Source organism: Mustela putorius, unplaced genomic scaffold (assembly GCF_011764305.1).
Source record: "Mustela putorius furo isolate JIRA1106 unplaced genomic scaffold, ASM1176430v1.1 tig00000487_pilon_pilon_pilon, whole genome shotgun sequence".
NCBI classification, from domain to species: domain Eukaryota; kingdom Metazoa; phylum Chordata; class Mammalia; order Carnivora; family Mustelidae; genus Mustela; species Mustela putorius.
Genome location: NW_025421399.1, coordinates 5,610,756 through 5,630,562, shown reverse-complemented (window position 1 = coordinate 5,630,562; position 19,807 = coordinate 5,610,756). Strand labels below are relative to the sequence as shown.

The 19,807-nt window shown below is 46.9% G+C and overlaps 2 long non-coding RNA genes across 9 annotated transcripts in view; both read right to left on the bottom strand.

The window, feature by feature from the left end:
- Nucleotides 1-35: 35 nt before the first annotated feature.
- Nucleotides 36-16,151, bottom strand: LOC123392284. 7 transcript variants are annotated; one of them, XR_006606999.1, is made up of 7 exons: nucleotides 15,977-16,151; nucleotides 14,022-14,283; nucleotides 12,513-12,610; nucleotides 8,350-11,836; nucleotides 5,059-5,214; nucleotides 2,255-2,358; nucleotides 36-91 (listed from the first exon to the last, which is right to left on the bottom strand). It is a non-coding gene; the product is annotated as an uncharacterized LOC123392284 (long non-coding RNA). The 7 variants fall into 7 exon arrangements; XR_006606996.1 differs by lacking the exon at nucleotides 36-91 and adding an exon at nucleotides 7,065-7,261 and having other exon boundaries at nucleotides 1,843-2,358; nucleotides 7,472-11,836; XR_006607001.1 differs by lacking the exon at nucleotides 36-91 and adding an exon at nucleotides 7,065-7,261 and having other exon boundaries at nucleotides 1,843-2,358.
- A 213-nt stretch (nucleotides 16,152-16,364) lies between these two features.
- LOC101682458 overlaps nucleotides 16,365-19,807 on the bottom strand; it is a 29,747-nt gene continuing 26,304 nt past the window's right edge. The window contains exons 4-8 of one of the 2 annotated variants that reach the window (XR_006607002.1): nucleotides 19,436-19,490; nucleotides 19,113-19,351; nucleotides 17,057-17,112; nucleotides 16,503-16,785; nucleotides 16,365-16,413 (exon numbers count right to left, since the gene is read on the bottom strand). This is a non-coding gene — a long non-coding RNA (uncharacterized LOC101682458). The remainder of the gene's footprint in view (nucleotides 16,414-16,502; nucleotides 16,786-17,056; nucleotides 17,113-19,112; nucleotides 19,352-19,435; nucleotides 19,491-19,807) is intronic. The other variant, XR_006607003.1, reaches the window with a different exon arrangement.

Sequence of the window (19,807 nt, the reverse complement as noted above, 5' to 3'; positions counted from 1 at the left end):
TCGAGCTTTGCGTGCAGCTCCCCACTCAGCTGGGAGTCTGCTTCTCCCTCTCCCATTCCCCCTGCTTGTGTTCTCTCTTGCTCTCTCAAATCTTTTAAAACAACAACAAGAAAAGTAAAAATCAGATTAGGGGCACCTGAGAGGCTCGGTCATTTGAGCGTCTGACTCTTGATTTTGGCTCAGGTCAAGACCTCAGAATGTTGGGGCGCTTGGGTGGCTCAGTCGTTAAGCATCTGCCTTCAGCTCAGGTCATGATCCCAGGGTCCTGGGATCGAGACCCACATCAGGCTCCCTGATCATTGAGAAGCCCGCTTTTCCTTCTCTCTCTGCCTCTGCTTGCGTTCCCTCTCTCACTGTGTCTCTGTCAGATAAATAAATAAAATATTTTAAAAAATAAAAAAGATCTCAGAGTACTGGGATTGAGCCCCACATCGGGGTCTGTAGTCAGCAGGGCATCTGCTCCATCTCCCTCTGTCCCTCCTCACTGCTTGCTCTCAAATAAATCTTTTTTTTTTTTTTTTTTTAATTTGACAGAGAGAGATCACAAGTAGGCAGAGAGGCAGGCAGAGAGAGAGAGAGAGGAGGAAGCAGGCTCCCTGTTGAGCAGGGAGCCCGATGTGGGACTCGATCCCAGGACCCTGGGATCATGACCTGAGCCGAAGGCAGCGGCTTAACCCACTGAGCCACCCAGGTGCCCCAAATCTTTTTTTTTAAGATTTTTTTTTTTTAATTTGACAGAAATCACAAGTAGGCAGAGAGGCAGGCAGAGAGAGAGAAGGGTAAACAGGCTCTCCGCTGCCAATGTGGGGCTTGATCCCAGGACCCTGGAATCATGACCCAAGCCGAAGGCAGAGGCTTTAACCCACTGAGCCACCCAGGTGCCTCTCAAATAAATCTTTAAAAAAGATTAAAAGTTAGTGACTTGTGGTTAGGAATAGAGCACGGGTCAGCAGTGGGGGTGGGGGGACTGTTTTCCTCCCTGCCTCCCGCCACTCTTAAGGGCGTAGTGTGGTCTCAAACAGCATGAGTTCTGGTGTCAGTTGGACTAGCGAGGAATCCTGGCTTTGCTACTTAAAAAGTTGTGATCTCAGGCAAGTTAATGTCCCTGGGTCTCAGAGATAAGGTCACCTACCCCATTAGGCTAATGTGCAGAGTAAATCACATGGTTTATATTTAGCTCCTACTACAGCAAGGGATAGGAGATATTCAGTATATACTATTTTGCTACATGTATCCCTTAAATGGGAATGACCTTACATGCCATAGATAAATAGGGAATTGGTATAACATGAAGTCATGTTGGTTCCCGTATAACTTTTTTCTAGTATCTTCATATTTGAAGCAGCCAGAGGTAGGCCACCTTATGGTAACTGCCTCTTTAACAAGAGGAAATTCTGCATTCTGTGAAAGCCTTTAGGAAAAGCTGAGAATACACAGAGCTGCCCTCTTTACCAACAGAAAAGGACTGATGTAGGGATTTTAAGAATCTCTGGCAAGCTTTCAGGACAAATGAAGATGCAGATGAAGTTATGAAGACATTTCCCTTTAAACCAGGAGAAATAAGTAAATGCCACTCCTTAAAAATCCAGTATTGAATTGTGATGCAACTGGTCCCCATTAGGAACTAATGTTCTTGGGGCACCTGGGTGGCTCAGTCAGTTAAGCAAGTGCCTTCAGCTCAGGTCATGATCCTGGAGTCCTGGGATCGAGTCCCACATTGAGGGCTCCCTGCTCAGCAGGGAATCTGCTTCTCCTTCTTACCCTCTGACCCTCCTCTTTCATGTGCTCTCTCAAATAAATAAATAAAATCTTAACCAAAAAAAAGAAAGAAAGAGAGAGAACTAATGTCCTCCAGGACTTTTATTTCTAAAGCACCACGTTCAAGTGGTGAGTAGCCCCCAGTTCAAGGCCAGGATGCTATGTGTAGATGTTTGTGCACATCGGGGTTTAGTGGGGCTCCCATTCTTTTAGTTTTTACTTTTTTAAAAGATTTTATTTGAGAGAGCGCGAGCTTGAGCACAGGCAGTGGGGGAGCAGCAGAGTGGGTAGGGGGGAGAAGCAGGCAGAGCAGGGAGCCAGTGCAGGCTCCATCCCAGGACCAGAGATCATGACCTGAGCGGAAGGCAGACACTTAATAGACTGAGCCACCCAGGCGTCCCCATTTTTGTTAGCTTTGACAGTTTTTGCGAGTGCTTTGGTTACAGAGTTGTATGGGCTTTGAGTGTGGTCTGCCCCAACCCAGTTTTGTCCCCACCGTGAGTCCATGCCGTAGACCATGGGAGCTTCTCAGGAACAAGTATATGCTATGACAGCAGAGACATCTGTATCCTGTTCCCTCCAATATTTCTTAGGCACTTACTGTAAAAAAAAAAAAAAAAAAAAAAAGGCAATTTAAGTATACTAGTGAAAACAATGGCTCATATTTACTGTGTGTGCTCTACAGGCGAGTTAGCTTCCTTAATTCTCACAGCAGCCCTGTGAACTACGGGTTCCCTAGGACCTTCTCTGACTGCAGAAACTAAGGCTTACAAGGAACATGAGTAATCAATCAGAGGTTAAGTGACTTGCCCAGGTCACCCAGCTGGAACATGGTAAAGAATTAAAGCCTGTTTTTTCTATGCATTTAAACACATTGTATTGTTTCTATTGATGTCAGGGGTTTTTTTTAAACATAAATGAGCATTACACTTACATTGTTTCTTTAATTTACAGGCGTTGCCCTATTAGGAAGCCCAAGTAAAGGAAAGCTGTTGGTAATTCACAGCTATTTACATTTCACAAGACTCGTATTTCATTCCAAGAAATCAGGCTCATCAATTATTTGCATTTGGTAACATGTTAATTATACAAATAATTAGCCGTGAGACTAGACATGAACATGAAAGTATAATGAATAGTTTTGCTAATTGCTCTTTTCTGTTATGGACAGTCCCTGATCTGAAGTATTAACAGCTCCAATATTCGGCTTGCTAAATTCTCTCTTCACTTCACGGAAAAGTCCAAATCAGGGATGACAGTTAGATTTTCTCTGTCATGCCAGGCCCAACCCGGTGATTGTGACTATTGAAAGCACTGTGTTGAGAAGCGTTCTTGGAGGGGGGGGGGGTGTCTGGGCCCCAGGGCAAAAGCATGTGGTGATGGATGGGTCTCTGCGTCACAGGGAGTGTGAGTTGGCAGCAGGTAAGCCAGAATTTTGGCCATCTCTGGCCTGTGTGTTGAGAAGTTTATTTCAAGTTTATTTCTTAGGGGTCATAGGATCGTTTCTGCATCCCTTAACAGTCCTACAGATGTGCTGTATTCTGGGGTGGAGATATGAAAAAGAATCAGATGTGGATTCTGTCTTCTAAAAAGAAATGCATAAATGGCCCTACAGGAATTTAAAAGTGCTAAATGCTCTAAATGTAATAGATAGTATGAAATAAAGGATCAGAGGAGAGAACAGATTATTTATAGTAACTGGGGGGGCTGGGGCAGAGATGGATCAAGTATCCTTTCTGAGATAGGCCTTAAAGAATATATAGAAATGGGGGGCAGGGGTGAAGTGAGGGAGGCTTAACTTTTTTTCCATTTTGGGGCAGATGATGAATCACCTGCTATAATGAAGAAGGAAGCATGTGCAAGGAAGAGTTCAGTGTAGTTGGAATGTAGGAAAATAAAGGAAGGTCAAGTTGGGGAACATGGGCAGGCCCAGGTTGGAAAGGGCCTGGGAACACCAGATTAGGAATGTTCTAGAACAATGTCTCTCAAGGTGTGTCCACAGGATATTCATACTTTTTTACGTAACTAAAGGATCCTGCTGTGAACTGTGTTGGAGAAACATTGAATTAAAAACAAACACGTTTCTATGCAGGGGTTTTTAGAGCTTTTAAAACACTGATGTACAGTATGGATTTCCAAGAGGGACTTGTACTATGCAGAAATCCCAGACTTAGTGAGCATAGCCCTGTCTTCGGTTCTGTGAACGTAGTGGCCATATATGGTGTGTGATACCCAAAGCACACTTCAGCGTTCCCTGCCAGTTGACCGACTGATGTTTTAGGAACCGCTACTGTTGCATGAATAGGGAGAAAATTTGCCCCCAAAGCAGCATCAACCCCCTCCCACCCTGATTCCCCTGCAGTTTTACTGTTACAAGAATCTGTGTTCAGCTGCTGCCCCTGTGCCCCCCACTTTAGCCAGGACCCCTGCTCTCGTTCCTGGAGCTGTTGTTCCTCCCTTCATAAAATTTTGCCTTGTCTCAGGGCTCTAATGGTGCCCTGTTTTGAATCTCCCATCTGTCATCCTGGATCCCAGACATGTTGCCTGTCCTTTCCTCGGCTGCTTGATGCCCCTTGACCCCTCCCCAGCCTGCCTGTACGCTTTCTTTACTGCTGCCCTGACCTCTACATACTTTGAGTGCTTCTGGTCCTTCTGGTAAACCTTGAGCTGTCCCATGTTTAGCCACTTGGCACTGCTCTGGGGTGCCTGGCTCCCACAAGATACCTGTGTACTACATTCTTGCAGGGGGGCTGGGCTTGTGCATGCCCAGTAAACACCCTTCTGCCGCTTTTCCCAGTTATGGTGGCTTCTAGGTGAGATTCCATAATTCTGCTTGGGAGGGATGAACAAGCAGCCTTTAAATTTAACATCATTTAATTATCCCAGGTGGACGGGAAAAAAAAATCATAGCGGTGACATGTTTAGAGCTGCACTCCCAAGCTTCTGTTGATTGGGCAAAATCAGGTGGGATCACACAACAGTCAAGGAGGGGGAGTGAAATCTCTGTTTAGAGATCGCTGGGCTGTATTAGGTATTCAGCAAGAAGCCAACCCAGCTGAGATTCGATGAAGCTGGGTGAGTGACCAAAACCTGGCTGGGGCTAAGCATGACCAGCAAGGCAAGTATAAACTGTAGGTGATGAGATGCTGCCTCTATAAACCAACTGTTGTAACCCCAGAAAAGGCCTCAGGATGTATGGCGACAGGGTGCAGCCAAGACTCCAGCCCCAAAAGGCCTCCCAATTTTTGGAACCTGTTAGGAAGAATGACGAACAGAAATATAAAGAAGATATTACCTTACCTTTGCAAAGAATGTGCAGTTCTGGTTGACGCATTTCAAGAAAGGAATAACGGAGTTCACAAGGCATTTTAAGTGATTGGGGTCAGGGGGCTGGAGGGGCTTCCATAGCAAGCCAGGGTGGAGGCTGACAGGGGATATGATCCAGTCTGGAAAATTCTGAAAGGCATGGAGAAAGTGAACGTAAACCCAAACCCACTTATTCGAACTAGGAAGTATTCTGAGATAGTCTTCAAGGAAGAAAAGGTTACTAAATGTATGGAACTCATGACCCCCCACCCCCACTCCGAGGTAGCACAGGCTGAAAATAGAATTGGCTTCAAAGCTGCTTACACACATTGTGGCAGCTGGAGCTGTCCTAGGTTCCCGAGGGAAATCTGATTGTTGGAGATAATAGGGAGGCCCCGTGTGTCTTCCTCAAGACAGCCCTTATCCTCATCCTCAGCATCCATGGCTGGACCACACCCGCCAGTCTTTTTTTTTTTTTTTTTTTTAAGTGTTGTCCTCTGCTCAGGTGCCCACCTACTGTTAGGTGGCATGAGAGGTGCTAGTCTGTACCTTATCTTTAATGCTTAAAATAATACTGCAAGAGATAATAGTCACCCCATTTCATAGAAGAGAAATCACTCAGGTTAAGTAACTACTCAGGATCACACACCCAGTAATTGGAGGGGGTGGGACTTGGAAGCCCAAGCATATATATATATATATATTTTAAGATTTTATTTGATAGAGATCACAGGTAGGCAGAGAGGCAGGTGGGGCGGGGGTGGGAGGGCAGGCTCCCTGCTGAGCAGAGAGCCTGATGTGGGACTTGATCCCAGGGCCCTGAGATCATGACCTGAGCCGAAGGCAGAGGCTTAACCCACTGAGCTACCCAGGCACCCTCTAGGCATATTCTTAATGGTAGTACTGATTCTCCTCTCTCATGTGTATGGTTTTCTGTAGTTCATGCTTAAATTTAGTCTAAGACTACCGCCCTAAATTCCAGAAATGGTGGTTTTGTCCTCTGCTCACTGCTGGAGAAAAAGGACCTTAGTCATTCTAGGACTAGCATATTTGTTCTATAAATCTATGGTTCAAAGCTGGAGGGAGGGGGACAGTTAGGGTCCTGGGACGGAGACAAGAAGGGGAAGGGGAGGACCTACTAGGGGGCAGGCGTTTTGAGTGTTCTAACCTGTCATTCTCACAACATCCATTTGAATTTCCATTTTGGCTCATTTGGACCCGGGAGACTGGGTCTCCGATTACATAACGTGCCTACATGCCCATGGTGTGTAGGCAGTAGACCCCGTCTGTGAAACTAAATCTTCCTGGCACCAAAGTTGCCTCCCTGGAAGGAGAGACCATTCCATCTCTGTTCTTCTACAACCTCAAGGCTCATCTCCATTACCACTAACCACCAAGGACTGACTCTCTTTTCCACACCTTGGCCAAGTCCACTGCTGGTAGGGGTGGAGTTCTGGGCCATACAGAAATTCAGGTTGGAATTGTGTCGAACAGACTGTGATCAGTCCTTTTACCTTGTCAACATTTTTCCTAGTCAGCTCTAGGGCTGGTTTTTAACAAGACAGATGGGAATTCTGATTGCTCGAACTCAGGGTTTTTCAGCCTGAGCGTATGGGTATGTGGGCAGGATACTTCTTTGTTTTGGGGGTTGTCCTTTGCATCGTAGGATGTCAAGCAACACTCCTGCTCTCTAGCCCTCAGCAGTATCATCCACAGCATCTCAGTAACCTCCCCCTCCCCCAGCAATTGCGGCAACCAGAAATGTCTGCAGACCTTACCCAACAGTTGCCTGGGATCACCCCTTTCTGGAAACCACGACTGTAAGTCAGCGGAGCTGGATGGTATCCTTAGCTTGCTGCCCAAAACCCAACAATCCTCCCCTCGGAGCCCCCTCCCCAGCGTAAGCCAAGGAGCCGTGGCCCAGTGACACCTGTGGGTGGGGCTGGGCTGCTCTGGTTTGGGGGAGGGAACGCAGCACAGATTGCTGGCCCTCTACTTACTCGATGCCCCCACGAGACGTGAAAAATGTAGAGCTTTCAACGTGCAGATGGCTCGCGCTGCTTAATTACCAGCCGAATGCATGCTAACATTTTCCTCCCTCTCCCTGCCTGCCGCGGCCCTCCAGGAGCAGGGGAGGCATTAATGACGGGAGCGGTCGCCCTTTCCTGCATCCTTATCACACACTAATTATTTTATTCTAAAGAGACAAAGTAGAGAGAATGTAACATATGATTCTGACGACAAACAGTTTTTAAAAAAAAAAAAAAAAGACTGTCTGCTTTTCCTAGTGACTAGAGCATTGGAGCTGGTTGCTAAGCAACTGGGAAACTGCCGACTCGTGTACTGGCCATGCTGGTTTCGGAAATGAGCCATAAAAGGAATTCCCCAGTGAGAAGGGGTCCCATACCATTGCCTGGTTGCCATGGACACCATACATAAGTGATGGGTCCTGGGTGACAGGCCCCGCTGCAGGCACGAATGGTAGGAGAAAGGTATGGACGCCTTCCTCCCCTGCGTTCCCCATGCAGGCACGTCCATCGGAGCCCCCTCCGCTTCCCCACGCTTTCCCCTGCAAGCGAGGTCTGAATCGAAGGGGCTGAGACATTCTGTCCAATTTCAGCTCTGCTTTTATTTAGTATGTTCGTCTTTGCTCAAGTTGGAAGGGAGTCTGCAATCTGGAAGGCAAATTTTTAAGCAAGAAAAGATGCCTCGGGTGGCAGACGGTCTGTCTGTCTATCATCCACCCCTGTGTGGGGACCACACAGCGCCAAGATCGGGCACAAGGGCAGCTCTCTGGGTTCATGCATTCTATTGGCATTTTTGCAAAACAAGAGAGATTAGTAGGGCAAAAGACAATAGCAGTGACTCCAAAATGAAACTGGCATGTCAAGCAGAGTGCAGCCCACAATAGGCCATGGTGGTTCTGTCAGAAATTAGAAACAGACTTCAGATAATAGGAATGAAAAATGTGAGGCACATACAGAGATGTGGAGCTTGAGTTAGCTGGGCTCCGTCTGCGTCACAGCAGAACACATAGGCCTCTTGTAACATCCTCGACCACATCCTCACGGACCAGAGACCTGGGACACTGGCCATGAACCCCGGAGTCTATTAGGTAGAGGAGGAGATGGACCCAGAGAACAGCAGTGATTTGCTCAAGGTCAACAGGAGACAAACCTTGCTGAAGGGTGATCCAGGAAGGACAACTCCACATTTTTAATATTGCAGCCTAACAAGTTACCCTAAAATTGAACATATTTAAACAACGAACGTTTATTGTCTTACAGTTTCTGTGGGTTGGAATCCAGAACCTCCTTGCTGGGTACCTCGGATTTCAGGGATCCTTCACAGACTGCGTCAGGACGGCGGATGGGCAGCAGTGATCTTGGGGCTTGAGGGGCACGGACATGGTTGTTGGTAGACCTCCCTGGCAGGAGACTTCAGCTCCTTGGTACGTGTGCCTCTCACAGGGCAGTTCACAGCCTAGCAGCCGGCTTCCTCAGAGCCAGAGAGCACCGAAGATGGAAGTGCTTTCTTAACCTAAGCTCAGAAGTACTGTCCCCTCATTTTTATCCTGTTCGTGAGAATCCAGTCACTAGGTCCAGCACATCCTGAAAGGGAGAGGATTCCATGACAGCATGGATCCGAGGAGGTGGGGACTTTGGGGGGGCCATCGCAGAGGCTGCCTACCACCATCATCTGGTATGCTTCCTGGATCCAAACTGGGAGACTCTGAGAGAGACGGGGGGTGGAGATCAGGCTCCTAATTAGGCCTGGAGCACGGGAGATGGCAGAGCAAGGCTGTCTAGGGGAATCTAAAGGGAGTGGACTACAGGCAAACAGGAGGAGAGTAACAGCCAAGAAAGGCAAGAGAACCCGGGGAAAAGAGAACCCGGGAATGGGGCCAGAGAAGGGGTGGGAGAAGGGAATTGACATGAAAGACATTTAGAAGAAAGCAGGAAGGCAAAAGAACTGGAAGAGTAAGAGGGAATGAAGACCAGGGAGAGGGGAGGAGAAATAGGGTAAGAGAGCTAGGAGGCCAAGAGCTTAAGCACATGGTGCAGCAGAGCAGGGGGAGGAGGGAAGGGTGGGAAGCTGTTCAGAAGAGGTAGACAAAGGGGGAGGTACTGTGGGCAGAGGTGGCAACTGGGGAAAAGAACACCGACAGGAGTATTTATCAAGGGCTGAGAATTTGCTGTGTATTACCTGCCTAAGCCTTCCTCCCAGCCACCAATGTAGATGCGATCTACAGGATTTTAGAAATGGGGAAATTTGATTTTAGGATCACGTACCTGCCCAAGGCTGCAGAGTCAGGAAGTAGCTGCGGGTGGGTGGTGGCAGGCAGCAGACCTCAGACCTCAGTCATCTCTGTCAAAGGGGGGTGAGGGACAGGGAGTCTACTGGCCTACCTCTACACATGTGTCTTCTCCTGTGTCTGCTGCCAGGTCCCTGGAGTCCCATGTCCCAGCACAGATTTGGAAGGCTGAATTCCTTGCCAGTAACAGGAGCCTCATCAAACATGGGGTGCAAAGCAAGTCCCTCATTTGATCATAGGGACCCACATATTAAAACTCCTCTGCTACACTGTACAGTTAGTTCTCTACACCTACATGACTAAGAGCCATGAGGACACCATGTCTGGTTCTTCAAGTCTTCCCACCGTGACTTGTACGGTCTTGAGGAAAATCCAAAAAAATTTGCGGAATCAAACATTTCCTTCTACTGAATCCACTGAGAAAGTCTGCCTTATTAGCTTCATAGCAAAGAGAGAGAAGACGTGCTCTTTTCCTTCGGGCCAGCTCCCCACTAGCTGTTTGATTTTGGGCAGATTACTTAACCACACTGGAATGCAGTACTCTTATCAGTTAAACAGACAGGTTGGCTAAGTGATCTTTAAAATCTTTTTCTAGCTCTGAAATCTCACAAATTACATACCAGGGACTGGAATTAGGAGTCCAAGTGGAAATGGTCAATGGATCTGATACCGACACAGGCTGCCACTTAGGTGGACTTGATGGAGAAGTGTTCTGAATTCCATTTGGCCAAGATGCCAGTCCATCAGTAGGCTTCTCAAGGGAAGCTCATCTCCACTCAGTTGTGGCATCTGTGTGTTGTCCTGACTCCAGGAGCTTAATTCTCCTCCTCACCAGGTTCTCGCGCTCATGCTGTGTGAGGAACTCAGACTCATCAACTCTCAAAATAAGACGCCACCTGGGGCACCTGCCAGACTGACATCAGGGAGAAACAGAGGCTCAAGGTCGCCAGGAGAATGTCATAGGAATTAGGATGCCTGGGTTCAATCACACTTTTCAGTTGTTAGTGTTCAGAGCTGGTACCTAAATAAAGGACGGTGTCACATACCTCTGATTGGCCTCCCCCTGCCTGGGCAAGTTAGAGCTGGTCTGCCTCCCACACCAGGGTCCACAAGGTACCCAGGGATAGGTGAGCACTTTTGAAAAGCATCTAAGGGGTAAGCATATGCTATTCCTGGAAATCCACTGATGGTGGATCAAAGATCATCTTGAGAATAAAGGCTGTATCTATTCACTTCTAGATCTTCCGCCCACTGACGAGGATGGATGGGAGCATTTTGAAAAGGGTTGAGATTAATCCATTGATTGTGGCCACTGGTTACATCTCCTGGTACTTCTGCATAAAGAAGGCATTTCCTAACTTCACTTTCCTAACAATTTTTAAAAGCCTTAAACACACACACTCTACACCCAAGGTGGGGCTTGAACTCATGACCCCAACATCCAGAGTCCCATGCTCTACCGACTGAGCCAGCCAACACCCCATGAATCTTTTTTGATTGGCAGATAATTCATGTAGAAGACACCAGTATGGAACGGTCATTTTAGGGACGCTCAGGGACTACGGAGAGTCCCACTTCCTCACACATGCTCGAGAAGCTAAGCTTAGCAGACTGCTGGTGTCCTGCCCAGAGCCATTTGCATTTCAGCCATTTACATTTGGCTTGGCCCCCAGCTGCCAGCACTTACTCTCCAAGAGCTTTCTTGGATTGCAATAGCCTCTGCCCCTGTAGAAGGCAGAAGTGCTGGGAAATTAACACCTCCTTCCCCTAATACAGCCCTCACCTAATTTAGACCACGGGAGCCCATGGATAAAAAGCCCAGGCTCCCACTCCTTCAGGCTCCCGCTCCTTCAGGTGGTTTTGAAGCCAAGACAGGCCCTCTCCACTGCCTCCCAGAGTTTCCCAGCAGGACTGGGCACCACCAGCCCACCCTCGTGCCCTCCATGTCTTTGCTTGAATTGACTTCCTTCCCTTCCCTGTCTTATCTCCCTAGTAAGCCATTTGCACGTAAACCCTTATCTGAAGGCCTGCTGCTAGGGGAACCCCAATTTCTGCCAGGGCCATAGGAAGGAACAGAGAAAGATGACGGTTTTTCAGAAGCATTTCTGGAAGTGTGTGCCCCCACGGTGCATGTAAGCGTTTCCTTACAGCTCATTACCTACCTTTACAGAAATGCTGTGGTCCGAAGTGTTGCTGACTACAGACCAGTCAGAAATGGGAGATGAAGCCTCTCTGAACTGGTCCTGGAGGTTCCTAGAAACGTGGTCATGATTTGCAAAATTGGTTTACTCACGATTTTCTTCTGGAAAGATGCAGCATGCTTGTATCGATAACCAAGCATGGCACCCTGGAGACTCAGGTCTGGGGAATCATGAGAAGACACGGTACTGGAGCTGGGCGGGAACTACATGGGGTCATCTGGTTTGCCTCCAGCAGCATCTGGTCCCAAGGCTGCCCCTGTGCCGAGGAAGGGGGAGGGGAGAGCAGCAACACCATAACTTGGAGAGTTACCGAGTAGGAAGCAGCTTATGGCATGTGGGCTCAGTTTTCCGCAAAAAGCTCGTAATATAACTTGTCAAAAATGGCACTGTGAACCCAAATTATAAGATAATTGTATTCAGTCCCAAATTTAACACAATAAAGGTTATTTGCTCTCATGCCCTAGCAACCATCTCCTGGGGGGAGGGGGAAATACCATACAAAAACAAAATGTAAACTCGCAAAGCAGTAATAAAACCAGCACACAACTATTCATTTCAAGTCTATTTTGAAAAGCCTTTGATAATACCAGTAATTCCCTATAAAGCTTCTGTTCTCTTGCCACAATTCCCTTCTGGAGATAGAATACAGCCCTTCCTTTTACAGAGAGAAAGTCCACTTTATTTCCCAATTTTAAACGTTTGTCGTTCTCAAAAATAAATAAATAACCGAAATCCCTGACCACCTCTGGGCAGCTAAGCCTACCACGTAGTCAGGGCTCATTGGCAACATCGGCATCAGTTCTCCTTGTTTTGCACAAGATTCATTTGATGGTCTCTGCAAGATGCTTAAATGTAGCCCACGAGACTTGTCAAGATCTAAAACATTTCAGTGAAAAGAAAATTCAGTGGTCTACCCCTTTCCAAATACTGACCCTTCCTAGCATCCAGGTTGGGTGGTGTCCCTCTGAGGTCCTGGGTGACCCTGCAAGGGCTGAGCAGTTCCACACAGTGCGACTACAGCAGAGTCTGCCTACAACGGAGGAAAGGGTTTAAGACACTCCCGGTTGTTAAGAACAGAAATCTCCTTAGACAAGCTCCTGTAAGAGAGCGATGGTTGTAAGAGCTCATGGACCCCAAGGAAAGCTGAGAGATCAGCTCAGGAAGAGTGGCTCAGGGGAGCGGGGAGTGGGGGGACAGATGAAGGGCAGGCAGGTGCCCCTACAAGGGAGTGGGCATAGTCTCTGAAAGTAGGAAGGCAGCAAGGAAGCGAAGGTGGGGAAAGAAGTACAGGAACTGAAGAGAGGAAAGACTGCATAACCTGAGAAGTCAAGGAACACCCTCCCCACGTGCTTTGGCTCATAGCCACCCCCTGTCGCTGAAGGTGGGCCGTCCCTAATGAGGAGCCGGCCTACAGAACACGAGAGGTTGCAAACACAAAGCCCTTCCAAGTTACCAAATTGGTCATTCTGATTTACATGGAATTGGGTCATTCAGATCTCTGTTCTAATTTTATGGGCATTTTTAAATTGTTGAAGTTACATTTATTGAAATGATGTACACGATTTTGATGAAGTCCATGTACTTTTTGAAATATTTAATTTCTACACCCTACATGGGGCTCGAACTTACAACCCTGAGATCAAGAGTTACATGCTCCACCAACTGAACCAGCCAGGCAGCCTGCCATGTACTTTTTATACTTTAGTTTTATAGCTTGAATAATTTGGTTTCCACATGTGCTAGAAATGATCTGTACTTGGCATTGGGGCTACTCTGATGTGGGCCACAACTGACATGGACTTCAGTTGGCTTCTAGGTTTATTTCCACATCTGTGGCGGCCCTTCTTTGTCCCAAAATATATGCCTGAAACTTCAATAAATCCGTGCTTAAATTCTGTTTCCATTTTTACCAGGAATGCCTCCAGCTATCTGTGATGTTAAAGGCACTGTGATAAACACTGATACGGGTATAGCAAGGCCTACCCCTGTGTTTAGGGGTCTTACAGTTTGAAAGTGGAGGGGCTATGTGGAAGGAGAATTAGGCAAAATTAGTGGTATATACCAGCAACTGGAAGGCAGGAGAGATCAGTATCAGACTCTTCTTTAAGCCCCACCCCCAGCTCTGTGTCTGGAGCCTAGGACCACCCCTCCATCTCGCATACCCCACCCCCCAGTCTCTGTCTAAAGCCCACCCCTCTCCATCCTACTCATACCGTAGCCAGGCTTGGCAGGCCTTCCATTGCATGTGGTCTCCCCGTGACCTCCACAGCATGGAGGTTCATCCCAGGACCACGGGAGTCACAGCTCTCTCCGGAGGCTCAGTGGGGCCTTTCGGACAGCCTGAATCCACTGGGACTATGCAGATCTCGGGGAGGCCCTGAGCACCGCACCGTGAACATCTGTCCAAGCTGCAGGGTAACTCGATCCCCTTGGTTACTCACTTTTGGGACTCTCAGTTCCGACTTCACTCAGGACTTCTCAGTTCTCATTTCTCTCCTGAGAGTTCCATTTCTCTCTCCTGAGAGTTCTTTATGCTTTGCTCAGACTGGAGTATGTGTGTGTGCCTCCTGGAGTGGGAGAGAGCGCTCTGAAGGGTTTGCCAGCCCACATGCTCTCTTCTTGCCTCCCTGTCCACAGCTGCCTCTCAACATCCAGGTGAGTACTCCCAACCACACGTCTCGGTCAGCCCATCCTTGGAGGAGCCTGAGTACCAAGGGCAAGTTTGGGTTAGTGGTTGTGAAGACAGAGTTGTTACAAAGCCAGCCACAAAATATCACCCTGGAATCCCTGTCCCTGGAGGGTGGGTGCAGATCCTTCCTGCCTTCCCTCTGCCCTGATTCTAATGGGGGAAGGAATCAGACGCCCAGGATTTTCTAGTCCTCTTGCTGCCAGCATCATTGGTTGCCTAAGACCCAAGGGTCCTCCCCAGACGCCCCCAGCCTGGGGCCTAAGCACCGTGGGGGTAGTCGGAGACTCTTAGTGCTTTCAAAGGGCAGCCTTTAGAACAGACCCCGGCCAAAAGCATCTGATTCTTATTCCTTCTTATCTTATTATTAAGATAGTTAAGACAAGTAGATAAAGATTATCTTAAGATAAATAAATATAAATATCTTAAAAATAAAATTAAAAAACAAAAATTTAAAAATAATTAATTAAATAAGATAATTAAGATAAGTAAGGTTAAGATAATTATTAAGATTCTTATCTACCCAAACCAGAGGCTAAAGGACAGGTTTTACCAGAGCTCCTCTCCCCAAACTTGAAAAGCGAGTTCATCTGCCCCTTTACTCTACACACTGGGGCTTCCCTCCTGTTCTTAAGAAAAAGGCAAAGCCTCCCACTCCATGCTAACTAAAGATCACTGTGTGGCCTGGGGACTACTGGCTGCTGGCCAGTTGTCCCAGTTTGCCGGGTTCAGGGCTAAAAGCAGCAGAGTCCCGAGCAACCTGGTAAAGGCTGATCAATTCACCGAGAACAGATCCTCTCAGACCAGTTGCCCAGCATCCGTGGGACCTGCACGCAGTGTCACCAGATCCCACGGGGGCAAAGAGCTAGGTCTGGAACTGCAGGCTGCAGCCTGTCCTTTGCCTTATTCAGAATTCTTGCTGTGTTCAGAGCCCAAGTTAGGCTTTGTCCCCTTAGATCTGGATAGGGAAGGAGCAAGGCGGAACAGAGATTTTTCACCATCACGCCATCCCTGAAATACACTCTTGTTTTGTCAACCTCGGTTGTTGACAGTTACTTGTACATTGAGAAATACTGGACTGCTGAGAGTTGGGCCAGGGACCTGCCACACCCAGACTGTCCTTCCTCTGTCACCTACACTCCTTACAGGGTCATGGGGGACTCTAGACTCCCTGAGGGCAAAGAGGCACTTACTCTAGCTGGGGTTTTGGCCCCAAACCCTACTGTCAAACTCCAGAGAAAGGCTTCCTCTGGCTGAATCAGAACCAAAGCACAAAATTCAGATCTGAGCTCAAACCCCTGTGATGTGAGGAAAAGCCAAGCCAGGAGAGTCACTGGGGACCAGAGCCGAAGAACAAGGGAGGGGTAGAAAGCAAGGACGAGTTTGCCCCAATGGCTCCAGCCAGGCGGGTCTTCTAGCCAATGTGTACCTTGGTACAGAGTCCAAACAGACTACATGTGTGCTCTGAACCTCTATTTTAAAAGTTCTAGAACTACGTATGTGGCCCATTAAAATGCTCTAATTCGACCAGTTCACTGAGCTCGCCGCCTCATGGGAGAGGTGAGTTTCCCCCACCTTGAAAGCCGCCCCATGCAACTATCCACAGGACTCGTGTCAAGAGACCTAGGCTTTAGGATTTTTCAAAATGTATGACTGGTTCAAGGTAAATCATTTCCCCATTTCCTCACCTGTAAAATTGACTGGACTAACCTTTTGGGATTAAGATTTCCTCCAGCTTTAGGATTCCTCTGTCTGTCTCTCACACACTCACATATCTCCATCAGCCTGTCCTTGGAGAGAGCCTGTCTGAAACACGCACATGTACGCACACTTATTCTGCTTTATCTCTGGATATTAACTCAAATGCTGTGCCGAGCCACATTAGAGCCTGAGGCAACAGAAGAAAGAAAAATCATTAATACTGGTCTTCTCTTTATTTAAAATGTTGATACCTTGTTCATCATGGATTCATTATGGATTGAATTCATTATGGATTGAGTGGATGAATCCATTCATCATGGATTTGTAAAGTATTCATCTTGATTACTGAGTTTCTGGAGCCCCCTTAAGTTGTACACCCGGGGTAAGTGATTCACTTGCCTCCCTCTGGTTCCAGTCCGTTTAGTCCTTCTCTGCATCTGGGTGATCTGCGTCATGAGGAAAAAAGATGACATGCGACCCACATTACAAAGTCCCCAGAGACAGCTGCATGGTTACTGTATTATTAGTAACTCACCTCTAATTTCTAGGGGTTTTTTTGTTTGTTTTGTTTCCTTTAGCCTAAAAATTGATTACGGGGTCCTTCTGGTCTGGTTTTGGTTGTTGTTGGTTTGGTTTTTTTAATCCATCCCACCACATACCAAATGCCAAGCACAGAGATAAGTGCTGAACGACTGTAACGACATAGCGGAACACGTACGAAATCCAGATTTCACACCCTCCTTTCTCTTGACCTTTCACAAGATGATTATTTATCACTTAAAAAATTTCTGAAGTCCAGACAATAACAACACAAGCAGCTAGAAAAAACCAGAAAAGTAAAATAGCCATGTTAGCACAATGTTACCAGATCATGAAAAAGAAACGTGGGGTTCATTCCCCGTTTTTGCCTTGGAGAGTCCAGAGGAGCGGAGGGGAAGGAAGACTAGGAAGCCCTCATGGGACCAAGAGGATTCCAGACCTCCTCATTCTGAGCAGGGTCCCCATTCTCTGACCTAAGAAACCAAAGCTGCCACTTACTCACCTCCTCACAGGAACATCTATAGAAAAACATCTTTGAACCACACTCACCTGGGCTCAGGATGGAGCACGAAGGACGCCGCGTTGAAATGTTCTCTCTGCAAATTCTGCATTAGAGGACATTTTGAAGGAATGTTATGTCTTTCAATTTGATGCATTAATAAAGACAAATAGCTGTACAAATGGATTTGTGCTGAAGTGAACGCGGGTGTCCAGGAGCTACAGTGAGGGAGGGCACCAGGCTGCGCTCTCCTTCTCGGCCACTCCCTGGTTGCCTGGCCTGGAGCAAATCACCCACCGTCTCCTGGCTCCATAGTCTCTATCTGGAAAAGAGGGTCTCCACTAGCGGCTGCTAAAACCCCCCCTAAGGCCAACGTTATGTAGGGGGCGCTATGAGAGGACGGAGCAAAGTCTGCTAAATCGTCCCTCCTGTCTCCCTGTCCTGTTGGCTTTTTTTCATAGACAGTGTCAGATTCTTAATTAGTAGGTTTCAAATGTGAAGAATACAAAGCTTTCCTATAGATTTGGGAGGGACAAAGGGTTGCCTTTTAGAGCAGGGAAATAAGTTTGCTTAGGCTTCTACCTGAAGCAAGTCACACACACACACACACAGACCCCTTCCCCACAACAGATGAAATGGAAGCATGAGAGATTGTAAAAATCAGGGACTCTGATTTGGCAAAGAACAAGTGCCCTGGTGGTATTTTTTAAAAGGTTTTCATTCCATTTCCAACACCTTTGTGCTTCCATTATGAATTTCTCCATCTCTTTCAACTCTACAATGAGCTATTTTTAAGACTGTTTTCCTTTCATACAGTAATACTGTTCAGATAGGCAACTTAATTGTCCTCATACTTTTTCTTAGTCTTTCAAGACCTTTTGTTATGATGAAATAATTTTAGACACACCAAGCAAAGACCCATTAAATACACTAGTTCGCTAATGAATTATTGTGGGTGGTAAAACTTAATTTCATTCTACCCATGATCTTCACGTATCTGCTAAATTTTTATAGACGAGAAATGAAGGCTGCAAATAACTGCAGTAGAATGAGAATTTCTCTTAAAATGTTAAGTCTGTTGTTTCATTTATGCCAAGACATACCCAAAGAAAAATCTATAAAAATACTTCACAAAATGCAAATGGTTCAGCAGGTCCATTCTCAGGGCTGATGCTGCAAATGTTTGTACAGACGGAACATGCTCAGGACCTGGGAGACCCCTGTGTTGGTGGATCAGAAGAGAATCTGATACGTGTTTCATATGTGTTTCAACTTATCTGGTTGGACGTGTTGGCTCTTAGCATGCTTGCTTGAACATGGTATTGATGAGACCAAGAGCCTGGACTGAATGGCCATTTGGCTCACCCGGTGTTGCTCAGTTCAATAGGTCAGGCTGAAGCCCTAACACCTCTTCACCATTTTACATTTCACACTGCTCTATGGGAGGACACAGACGAGGACAGAGGGTGTGGATGATGTTAGGTGGACCCTTCCCCGCAGCATGGAGAGGATCGCCAAGCACAGGCTGTACTCACTGAGGGCCAGGGAAGCCACTTTAACACACAAGGGAGAACACATTTTAACAATAGCAGGTCTGACCAAATAACTCTGGAAGGTGGGAAGAGAAAAAAGAAAATGATGATACAATGATGACAGTAGTGATCCCGGTTGGGGCACCTGAGTGGCTCAGTCGGTTAAGCGTCCGAATCATGATTTCAGCTCAGGTCATGATCTCAGGGTTGTGGGATCGAGCCCTGCTCCCCACTCACCATAGAGTCTGCTTGAGATTCTCTCCCTCTGCCCCTCCCCCATTCGTAATGTAATATAATATAATGTAATGTCTTGTAATGCAATGTAATGTAAATATGATGATCCCAGTTGGCGAGTAGAGCGCTAGGGAGAGGGCTGTGCCTTCAGAGATAAAGGGCAAAAGCCAGAGTTCTCTTTAGGGAGGCAGGACAAGTATCACAAAGCAAGAAAAGGTCTGAGTCCTATGGCCAAAGAGAAATCTTTCCAGACCAACCAAGGACTCTGACAAACATAAAATCGGGTTGACTAGCAAGTGCCCCCTTATTTACAACCAGTCCCTCCCAAGCCAGCTCTTACTTAATGTCAGTGCCAGCAGACGAAGCAGTAGAGTGCTGATTTTTCCTTAGTCAGATTTAATTCTGGTTACTGGCTTAACTGTGTGCAGATTTCTCCAGAGGGCTCCGCAGGCCTAGTGCCTTAACCACTGCTTCATCTCTTCTCCTGACTCCGCTCTCACTTCTCTCCTCCTTTCTTTCTAACCTCCAAACCACGGACCGAGGAGAGGATGCAACCAAGGAGAGTAAAAAGGAGACGGTCTGAAAGAAAACAGAGAAGAATCCCCAAATTCATGTGCCATCGCCCCCAAATAATGACTAAGGGAAGTCTGATGGCATTCTTACCAATGTGGAGTTTAGGGCTTAAGAACGTAGCCGCAAAGATCAGCATCAGCGACAACTTTAAAGAAAAAAGGAAGACAAAGAATGAAAATGCAGTTGTCATAATTCTGCAGTCTCTAAAAATAACTGTTTCATTGTACTTCCACACACACACACACACACACACACACACACACACACACACATACTCTCACACACACGACCTGATACCTTTTTTTTTTTTTTCAAATATTAAATGGCAGTGAGCCAGGAAAGACTGCAGAGAATAAGAAGTGGAGCCTGCCTCAAAGGAACAAAAAAAAAAAAAAAGATTTTCTCTCCTCAAGTGACAGTAAATTGGATAAATGCTATTTTTAGATGAAATATATCTAACTA